Genomic DNA, 11,670 nt, shown 5'->3' with positions numbered 1-11,670 from the left:
ACTGCTTTGAGTGCAGTATGGCTGGGTTTGCGCACGCGTGTTGGAGTCGACCCAGGAGCGATATCGATCTGTTTACGCACGGGGCGGTGAGGTAACTTGGGCCGCCCGTTGCGACAGCTACGATTTTGACTTTCTTGTTCCGCGCCGACTTTCCTTCAAGTATTGTAATCGTTTGTCGTTGTTGTTTTGATCTTCGTTTGAAATAGTCTATTTCTCTAACAAAATATACTTCGCGTTCCAGTGGAACTTTATCATATCTTATAGGCGGCTCATTACAAAGGCATTCCTATGTTAAATTAGGCACAAAATAGGTGACTAAAGTAAAGCCATGAATAATGCATGATGGTAGGATCGTGCACAAATTGCGGAGAGGGAGGGGAGGGGAGGGGAGACAACGTGGAACAATCATTGTCAAGCTGCAGAACTGTCTGCCGTGGTGTTGGAGGCTGTGATGACTGGTTTCCATGGTGACGGAGAACCCTGAGCTCCTATTGGACTGATAGTCATAAATAATGATAAAGCATCCTGAGCTCCTTTTGATACTTCTGGTTCTTTCTGGTCAGAGTTGAAGGCCACGGAGGGGCCCAATCAGCTTCTGACAGTAGCCTGAATAGCCTTTTTCGTCTTCATTTTTGGCTCATAATATATACCGGCAGTACATACCCAGCAGTACAAGCGACCCAGTACAAAAAGAAATGGCCAGCAAAAGTGTATTATGAGCACACAAAAAAAGACGAAAAAATGCCTAGAGCGTCTGCTATGGAGGCTATCTTGACAGTGAGATACACAATAATTAACTCACTGTCAGGAGCTGATTCAGGGTACATGACACTAAGTGTGACAAATGACACAAGTCGCCCTCCTTTTGTTGCACACCTGGCCATTATCATGGTTACTTGGTGAAGGAATCCGACCGAGGAACGCCCTACATTTAATGACTCACAGGAACGCCCGCCCGAATGAGACATACATGTAAGCTAGACAACGCCCCCTAAAGTTCAGGGCTCTATATATTCTTCCCAGACCTGTGAGCGGTCACTCTGACGTTTCGACCGACGGAAGAGACATCGGTGAGATCACCCTCCGAAACTTCGTCAGCAGAGAAACAGACAGTCGTAGCCGCACAAGATAACCGTAAGTAAATTGCTGTACATATATTTGTTTAGGATTAAGAGATATAATAATCTCAATCTGAATACTATTACCACTCGGCGTGATGCACTAGCTTCTACCAGGGTCACATTTATTAATCTATTAATTTCATCTATATAGACAACTGGGTAACCCCTAAAACTTTTAAAAGTTGATTTCCGAGGGAGCCCAGCATACATGTAAACAAGACAAGGCGCGTAACATTTCCAAACCGGTGCTCGGCCGGGCAAATTACGATATAGAGAGAAAACAACAATACACATAAAACGTAACAGAAAACTAGTTACGAGGATAGATAAAATGTGTATTTCTTGATATACACTTCTATTTTTCGTTCCCGCGGTCACCGCAACGGTTTGGCACTGTGACCCGGACATTCTAAGGCACGCGCTGCTGCTGCCTATACTGTAAAAAAGGAAATGTTCAGGAGGTTTTAGATTCCCTTTCTTCGCGGTGACCTCTTCACCGTGGACTGAAAACCACTCAGACTTTTCTGCCTATTATGTGATTGTAGCGCTACTATAGCTTCAACCGCGAACTTCAACCACCGCCAAAACTCCATTTTCTTCTTAACGTGAAATTAAGTATCCGCGAATATTTTTCCTCTTTAACAGTATTACTCCGAACATACACGGTCCCTTATGTCTAATTCTAACTACCTTTTGAAGCAATCTGATGAAGCTTTTCCTACCTTATTTCACACCAGAATCTATTCTGTGATAGTTCACGGGAAAAACTAGTTGATAAACTCGAGATTTTGATAATGCGGCGTTGGAAGTTGTCAGGATATTCACGACGTATGTGTAAAGTTGTAAATCGGACACGACAACAATCTGTGTAATGATCCAGATATTTTTGTTTCAAATTCTGATTGAAGTTCTCATGTACACAGGGAGGAAAGGTAGGAAAACAGTTTGTAGAAATCGTTTAGGCAAAGACGGCGAGGAGTGGGTTAGCTTGCGGGAAAACTACGCTTGGTAAAAGTCGGGGGAGGTACCGTCGCAGTACTCTCCAAGCAGAGGTTAGACTCCGGCTGTTTTTGACGTGTTTTTAGGAGTTTTTGTAGGGATTTCTATGTTGTATTGTTTTCTTTATGTCGCCAAGCCAAAACTTCGCAGTCCCTTCACATTTGTCGTAGGTCATCCTACAATTTTGATGTAGTAAGGATTTCCAAGCATGCCTTCCGTCAGCTTTTAGTACAAGGCCTTTGACCGGGACTTTACTAGTCACCTTTCTAACCATGCTGCTTGCGACGTTACTGTTATTAGTAAACTGATTTCCAGATCATACTGATCATAGAATTTGGGGCTAAATTTCGGTGTATCGGATCTTGATACTTTCGAGCCCCCCTCCTTTGGCATGTTGTGGTTTTAGCAAGATTACTAAAGAGTAAAGACATTGCAATTTTACTCATTGTGCGGCCAAACACGCGTACCTAAAACTGGCACAAAACGATTGAGATGCGTTTTATGCGGCTGCGCATAAAAAAACTGTCTATGCGGATCTCATACGGACTTGAGATATGTACACGCTCGCGATTGTGTGACTTCTCCACTTCGCCGGGGTGCGTGGCGGTGCTGGCGGCGGGACTCGCGCCCGCGCTGCGGTGTAGGTGTCCAAGTTTAGTTACGCTCTAACATGTGATTGGTGTCGTCTGTAAAAAGGAAATTCAATACAGAGGTCTAAAATATACTTTTAGATAAATATATACGGGACTTTGTTTATGTACGCGGTGTCACTTTTTTGTAATTGTATTTTTTACTATTCGGGGTCAGATCACTGCGTAGCCGGGGAAGTGTACGCTGTATATATAGCTGAGTTTCCTGTCGCAACGCGAGCTGAATTACGCTAGATACGTATACAGCCCTCCTCTCGGAAAGGTAGAAGTACGCACAATCGCAATTTTAGTTTCAGAAGAAAGCTTGATTATTTTGAATCAGGTTCTTACTGATTTCTTACTGATATCAATCTGTTTAATATATAAATCCATCACCACCACAGCCTGGAAAGGAAGCATAAATACAATACCGCGATGGGGCGCCGTGAGTTCGAGACTTCTCTGCAAAATTAGTGTCCACCATACTAACTTATTAGACTTCAAACTCCCCCACGTCTGAGATTGTCAGGCACAAACGGCGGCACGCTATTGTGGGGGTAATTACAGTTAATTGTTAGGGTCGTCCTACCCTGACCCGTTCTGCGCAAGTTGGGCGTCGCCTCGGTATCATGTCTTTAGCTCAGATGGTGGGAGCAGGAGTCTATCTAGGGGTGGTAGGGGGGTGTCAGCAATGTATTTTTTGCTGTTTTTTTCGCCCTCTCGCAATAGTTTTGGGGTCTCCAGAAATGTAATCCATAAAATCAAGTCAGCGTGGCCTTAGTATTAAAATAATAATCTCTGAGTCTGAGTACTCGCACCAGCCTCTGGCCAGGGTCATATTTCAAACCCGGGGCCAAGAGTATGATATAGGAAACAATGATACATACAAAATGTAACAGATTCGGCATGAGGATAATTGATGTGCGTGTATTTTTCGATATAGACTTTCATTTTTCGTTCACGCCAACGGAAACATGGTTTGACATTATGAGACACGCGCTACAGCTACCTTAATACCTAACTTTGACCCTGACATCCTCGGGCAGGCGCTGCGGCTGCCTATACTGTTAAAAAGGAAATGTTCGGGAGGTGTCATGTTCGCACTTTTTGCGGTGAACTCTTCACTGTGAACTTAAAACCACCGCGACATTTTCACTGTAACGGTACTGTACTTTCACGCGCGAACTTAAGCCGATGTGAAACTTCCAATTTTTGCGTCCCGAGAGGTCTCGAGCTCTAGGTCCCGAGTTCGATACTCACCGTGCCCCCGACGTTGTGCCCTTGGGAAAGGCACTGTATACGGCCTCCTCACTTCACCCAGGTGTAAAAATGAGTACCTAACTTCGTGCAGGGAGGTAAAAGACTACATTTACCTTCTCTCTGTACTGTGGCACTGTTAAGATAAAAGTTGAGTGCAGTGCCACATTGTCCTTGTCTGTGTCTGTGTCTGTGTAAAACCGCCATAAGTGTGCAAAATCCACCGAATTGGCTGGGATTCAAATCCTTGACGTCCCAGACACAAACGGTGGCACGCTATTGCGGAGATAATTACAGTTAATTGTTAGGGTCGCCCTACCCTGACCCGTTCTGCGCAAGTTGGGCGTCGACTCGTCATCATGTCCCCAGATCAGCTGGTGGGAGCAGAACACTTTCTCGGGGTGGTAGGGGGGTGTCAGCAATGGTTTTTTGCTGTTTTCGCCCTCTCGCACTAGTTTTGGGATCTCCGGCAGAAATGTCATCCATAAAACCAAGTCAGCGTGGCTTTAGTATAAGAATAATAAGCTCTGAGTACTCGAACCAGCCTCTGCCAGGGTCATATTTCAAAACCGGAGCCAAGAGTATGATACAGGAAACAATGATACACACAAAACGAAACAGATTTGTCATGAGGATATATAATGTGTATTTTTCGATATAGACTTTTATTTTTCGTTCACGCCATGGCGCCAACGGAGAAACGGTTTGACAGTGTGACCAAACCCTAACATTCTGCGGCACGCGCTCTGGCTTCCAATACTGTAAAAAGGGAAATGTTCGGAAGGTTTTATGTTCCCGGTTTTCGCGGCGACTTTTTCATTGCGTGTGTGTCTGTGTAAAACCACCACGAGTATGCGAAATTAGAGTCCACCGAATTGGCTGGGATTCCCACTCCCGACGTCCGGACGCTATTGTGGAGATAATTACAGTTATTTGTTAGGGTCGCCCTACCCTGACCCGTTCTGCGCAAGTTGGGCGTCGGCTCGTTATCATGTCCCCAGCTCAACTCGTGGGAGCAGAAGACTTTCTCGGGGTGGTAGGGGGTGTCAGCAATGGTTTTTTGGCTGTTATTTTCGCCCTCTCGCACTAGTTCCAGAAATGTCATCCATAAAATCAAGTCAGCTTGGCCTTAGTATTAAAAGTAATAAGCTCTCAGTACTCGCACCAGCCTCTGCCAGGGTCATATTTCAAAACCGGGGCCAAGAGTATGATACAGGAAACAATGATACACACAAAACGTAACAGATTCGTCATGAGGATAATTAATGTGTATTTCTTGATATAGACTTTTATTTTTCGTTCACGCCAACGAAGAAACGGTTTGACACTGTGACATTCTGCGGCACGCGCTACAGCTACCTACCTAGCTGTGACCCTGACATCCTCAGGCACGCGCTGCGGCTGCCTATACTGTAAAAAAGGAAATGTTCGGGAGGTTTCATGTTCGCGGTTTTGACCTCTTCACTGTACTTAAAGCCACCCCGATTTTGATTACTAGTATGTGACTATAGCGCTACTGAACTTTTAACCGCGAACTTAAACCCACTGCGAAACGTTCCTACCGCGAAATTATATCTCCTGAAAAAAATTTTGCCCTTTGCAGTATCACACCGAAGTCCAAACGTACTCTGTTCAACACTTCAAATTTGGGTCTCCGAGTGTTGTTTTGTAGAAACCAACGTGAGACTAGAATTCCACGACCCTATACCTTCGCCAAATGATTCTAACCTTTACAACTGCTGTATTAATTGTGTTTGTCATTGATTATGCAAATAAGCTCCTCATTTACATAAGTCATTAGTTGATCATCTCCTCCACCAAACAACAGACACGTACACCATCTATGTTAAGAAAGAAGGCTTTAATCGCATTTTCTGATAATTTATAAAAATGAGGACCTCATTTGCATAATCAATGTTCAACGATGTTCACTTGTACATAACTTCCAAATGCTACAAATAAGAAGCTCCCGTCGTTTACCACAATGACATTATAGCATTTTCTCATTAATCCTGCAAATTATTTATTCATTTTGCATCTATCAATATTCTTCTCTTTCTCAGTTACAAATGTCACATGTTGCAATAATCCTACATAGCGTGTTTAGACGATTTCCTCATTGATTATGCAAATTATATTCCAATTTACATAATTAATATGTAATCATATGAAACATGCCAAAAATCATAACAATCCATCAACCCCTTCTTGAGTTATTGCCATTCAAGGTCTGATACTGAACATGCCCTGCAGTTCCAAAACAAGCCGCTAGGGGGGCCAGACCTATACCACTTACTCTCGGCATCAAAGGCTTCCTACCAATCAAAATCATAGCCGCAGCAAGTCCAGAACTCGAGATATCAAACCTGAAATTCCGCTGCAGTACCGTTACAGGCCGCCGGGAGGGGGGCAAATTCTAATCGTTTCCAGGTCTCATCAAGACCTACCCACATACCGAATATCAATACAATCCATCTGGGCGTTCTCGAGTTATGCTGGTCTTCTACATACATACAAACATACATACATACATACAAACATACAAACGCTACCCAAAACATAACCTTGGCGAAGATAACGCTACTCAAAACATAACCTTCTTGGCGAAGGTAATAATCTATATTGCTTGTTCATGCCCGTAAGCTAATTGCGCTGAGGGCCACATGTGGCTCAAAGAGTGAAAAGGAAATTAAACTAAGCTAATACAAATGACAACACGGCATACTGAGCTAGAATGCCGAGCAGGTTTGCCACACGTTGAGAAGTTTTAAGGGACGGCCCACGGAACATTACCGATGTTGATTAAGTTTTCCACTTTTTATTGCTTCGATACGTAGCCTAATTGTCAGATTTCATTTTAGGAAGATGACCACCATCTATCTTTACGACGAGAAAGATTACCGAGGCACCGAGTATAAGGAAGTGGCTACTTCCGACGTGTTCCAAGGTAACCTTTGATGCATGCAAACGTCTCCTTTCTTCAGAGATTTTCTTCCTTCTAGGTGTTTTTCGTGCAGAGCGAAAAACATCACGGCGGTTTTGTACATTGTACATAAGGTCTGGGACTGAGTTTAATTTCACACCTGATTTAGGCACTACTAAATGGCTAAGTGATAGGTAAGGTGTTTGCATTTTTGGGATCGGTCTTTTACAAAAAAATGACTGTAAAAAGGGAAATGACGCATTCTGATAATATTATCAAGAAACTACAATATAGAAATTACCTTACATACTTCTCTTTACCGTTAGTTGCGGAAGTGCCGGCAGGCAAAAGTACCGTTGACTCCATCTGGGTGGATAAGGGAACATGGCTTGTGTACACTGAGAACAATTTCATGGGAGCGTCATTTCTGCTGAAGCCCACAGACGATGGGTATGAGAATCCCGAACAAATTAAGAAGATGACGCAATCCCTGAAGACTGGAGATCAATGGACAGGTACGCCTTTGATATCCTTCATTTGTTTTGATACCAGAGATAATATTAAAGTTTGTTTAGCACGTGCATGACATATTGTCTAGTTTTTCATTCTTCATGATATCATCATACTTGTGTAAGTCTCATCATAGAGAAGTTATAACGACATTTCCAAAAGAAGATCCAAATAACGTCGGAATTTGCTACCAGGAAGCACTCAAGTGAACAGTAGTATACACATTTTACTTCCACATCTTTCTTAGGACAGTTGGCTCTGTAGCGTCTCTCCCTATATCGTACATGAAACGGGCTTTAGGAGTACGGGCGATAAAAGTTCACCGTAATTCTGATTTTCAATACAGGTCAGATCCGGTCTCTCCGGCTGGTTACCCCGAATAGCATCATGCTTTTTGACGATGACTACTTTCGTGGAGCCTGTTCGATTATCAAGGTCGACACCATCAGCATACAAGATGTTGACTCCAAGTCTATGATCATCGAATCAGGTGGGTAGATGGGAATTTGATAACACTGCAAACATGTACTTTATAGTAGCTATAACGCTATATTGTGGTGACTGTCAAGTAGATAGAGATAAAATGCAATTGCATAAAGCACGTACCGCACAACAAAAGGCATATAGCTATCTATCACTCCAATTTAGTGAGCCTATTTTTTGTGAGATTAAAAGACACGAAAATCGGAAGCTGGGCTGTATTACCACAGTATCAGTCACTATTACTACCCAGGACGGTCCCAGGTGGTTGTAAATGCAGTTGACTGATTAAGGGTTACCAGCCCGAGTTGTGTCAAAGCGCCGAATAAAGCCAACGAGTAGGCAAAGCGAACGAGGTGGTTTTATGTTAATAGAGCTGTTCAGTTTTGAACAAGTACAGTTGGGAATTTACATCTGCGCTTTTGGTACATAAGATTTTTTGGTACATACGATTTTGGATTTAGAATGCTTTTGTACTATTGTTTTCATTTTGAATTTCTACAGACAATATTTCGTAACATTGCAGTCTTGGCATGTCAAATCTTTTTCAACTCTACTCTACTCTACCCATTCCTCCTCTGCAGGGGGATATGTATCTCTCCTTCTGATTGGTAATTTCCTGTGCATCTCTCATTAGGATTAGATCTGGTCGTTTATTTCAATATGTTGCAACGAACGACCCGAACCAATCAGAAGAGACGCAAAGGACATTGACCAATCAGAAGGAGAGATGCACAGGACATTGACCAATCAGAAGGAGAGATGCATATTGATAAATACCTGATCGCTGTAGATTCATTATTCAACCCTTTTGGCACTTCAATGACGTTTCGGCGGTATAGCCGATATGAAATGGGGACTTCTGATTGGCCGACGTCATCTGGATATATGATAATGTAGTTTACTACTTTCTCTAAATATACTTCCATTACCCAAGTGCACACAAATTGAACGTATTCCACTTCATTTCATTCCACCACATGTACAGGGAGTGCTGCAAAAAAGCACCAGCAATTGGACATGGTTTTCGTGCTAGATGGATCCGGCAGTATCCAAGCTGTCAACTTCGCAAAGGTCAAAAAGTTTGCAGTGGACTTGTCAGATGGACTGAACATCAGCCCAACGGCTACCAGAGTCGGCTTGATAGAGTACACCGACTCTCCGACGTAAGTAGCAGCTAGCTCAACAATATTGATGGTCAATAAAAATAGATCCGCCGGAAAGAAATGCGTCATTAGAATGCTGACTAGAAAGAAACATAAATGATTACGTTTGTTAGCTAAATGCTGGTGCAAGATACACCACACATATTCTAGTGTATTCTTTGTAAAAAAAAAAGCCCAAAATCAGTTACTCAAGCAACAGGATATGATTTTGAAAACGGTCAGGCGTTTCAGCTAGAATTAACTAGTTTTCGTTTTACCGCTAGGTTTGCAATGTTCTTTGTACCTTTCTTTAAGTGGCCGCCTGGTCTCGCCAATCTTTGTGTTGTTACAGTTGGGTTCTTCACATTTGAAATTACATTGGCCTTGCTACCTTCCGAGGTCGGTCTTTTGGATGTACCAGTTTGTGCCGGAGGGTTGACTGTGGTTTGAAGTCAGTGGCAATGTTGAAGTTTTGGAAGTTTTTTTGAAGTTTTGGAGTTTTCTGAAACTCCCTGGACATAGGGGATGGTAAGGTTGACCTTGTTTCTGTCGGTCAATGCTCTTGAGTGTTTTCTGAAGTGGTCCGAGGGTTTAAGAGCTTTCTTGAAGGTCCAGTTTTGGGAGCCACATTTGGCCAAGGCATTTCTGAGGTGTTTATCACAGCACGAAATCTGGTATTTAAGCAAGCTTAAACTCAACGTAAACGCGACGTTTCTGCACCCTTTCCGCAACTTAACGATATCTATCCGTGAACGTAAAGGTTCCCTTTAATGTTACCTTTACGTTGGCACTTAAATGTGCGTTTCGGCACTCCTTCACGTGCCTTTCCGCAACTATTAGACGCTTAAAGGCGTCGTTAATGACAGTTTTTCGTAACCTATACGGGCGGAAAGCACGCGTTTATTAAGACCTTTCTGCACCCTTTCCGCAACTTAACGACATCTATCCGTGAACGTAAAGATTCCCTTTAATGCACTTATATGTACGTTTCGGCACTCCTTCACGTGCCTTTCCGCAACTATTAGACGCTTAAAGGCGTCGTTAATGACAGTTTTTCGTAACCTATAAGGGCGGAAAGCACGCGTTTCTTAAGACCTTTCCGTGATCTTTTGACCACATTTACAGTCGATTTCCGTCACGATTTCCCCACGTTTATGTGTCGTTTACACACCCTGAAAGGCACGTGAAGAAGTGCAGAAACGTACTTATCCGAACGCTTTCCGTGATCTTTCCTTGGACTATAGTTGTCATTTATTTTTAGTAAAGGCGGCGTAAGTTTAAACCTTTCCGCATCTTTAGGTAGGCTTTATGTGTTTTGTGTGGCTTAAATTGGAACTTTTGCATCGGGTATGCGTGTCTTATTTGGTGTGAATCATACCTACACCGGTATCTATGGCTTCGCCGTCTAAATTATCTTGTGATTCTAATTGTGGACTTAGATTGGTCGACCGAGGGAACAATCGGTGTACAATATCCATGCACGAATCTCCGCTACATTTAAGTGCACAATTTGGAGTCCAGTGTCGGGCGATACGCCTGGAAAGACGTCATTTCAAGCAACATAGTTCCATCTGGCCATCACATTAGGAAAAATCCGCTGAGATTCCCGAAGACGGGTACTGTTTTGTGATGAACAGGCCGTGCTCTCCATGTCTCCGCCAGCTTATGCTGGTCAAGACGACAAAGTCTTGAATTCACCCTGAGTTGTGCCCCGTTGAAGACTCTCCAACATACGTACTCCGTTTCCGGCAAGCCGTGAGTGTCCTATGGTTATGTCCGTTCCGTCCTGTAGTTCCGTTGGAATCCATTTGCGGCAAAGCCACGCCGATAATCCGTGTGTTGAAACGGGTCCAAGGCTCCTTCTTGACTTGTCCCGAAACAGACGCCCTGCAAACTGGTTTCTTCTATAAATTATGGCATATTCGTTAGGTTTAAAAAACCCACCTTTGTCTGTCATTGGATAACGCCCTATCACATGACTGGCCTCTTCTGGGAGCTGCTAATTAGAAATTCAATGCCGCGTTGTTCGTTATTCATAGTTGACGGCGAATAAATTTGAATTTGAAAAACACCGTCCCCTTTGTACGCTGTTTAGCCAAGGTTAAGCTAAACACAACTGTTACCACACTAGAAAATACCAGCCTTTCTGGGAGAACGTGATTATTGCTTGTAGATAATAAATGTTCTTCCAGATGATAAGAAAGTTTTTTTGTACAATTATATAAACAGCAAACCCGCTATATTCCCATGATACGTTACCGGGTTTTGAGGACGCTATGTCGTCGGGATGCCAAGCTGCAAGGCACAGCCACCCGCAAGCGACATACTGGACAGGCCGCCCAGTACTAGTCCTCTTACCCTGAACGGGAACACGCCGTAATTATGACCACCAATCTTCGGGGGCATGTACGCAGTGCTCCCGGCGACTGTTGTTTCCTTTCAACAAGGAGGTTAAATATCTAATTTCCTTGCTTTCAACGCTACCTCTCCAACATCTTTTTCTGTAACTATCGATCTCCACCTCTGTAAAGAAAGTTCAGAGAGTTTTCTGAAAAGTAAGCTCAAAGGCAAAGGTAACGGAACGATATCGGTAACATACGATACTA

Source organism: Branchiostoma floridae, unplaced genomic scaffold, assembly GCF_000003815.2.
Source record: "Branchiostoma floridae strain S238N-H82 unplaced genomic scaffold, Bfl_VNyyK Sc7u5tJ_72, whole genome shotgun sequence".
In the NCBI taxonomy this organism is placed as follows: Eukaryota; Metazoa; Chordata; class Leptocardii; order Amphioxiformes; family Branchiostomatidae; genus Branchiostoma; species Branchiostoma floridae.
The sequence above is the reverse complement of the archived record's forward strand: the minus strand, read 5'-3'. Positions refer to the sequence as shown.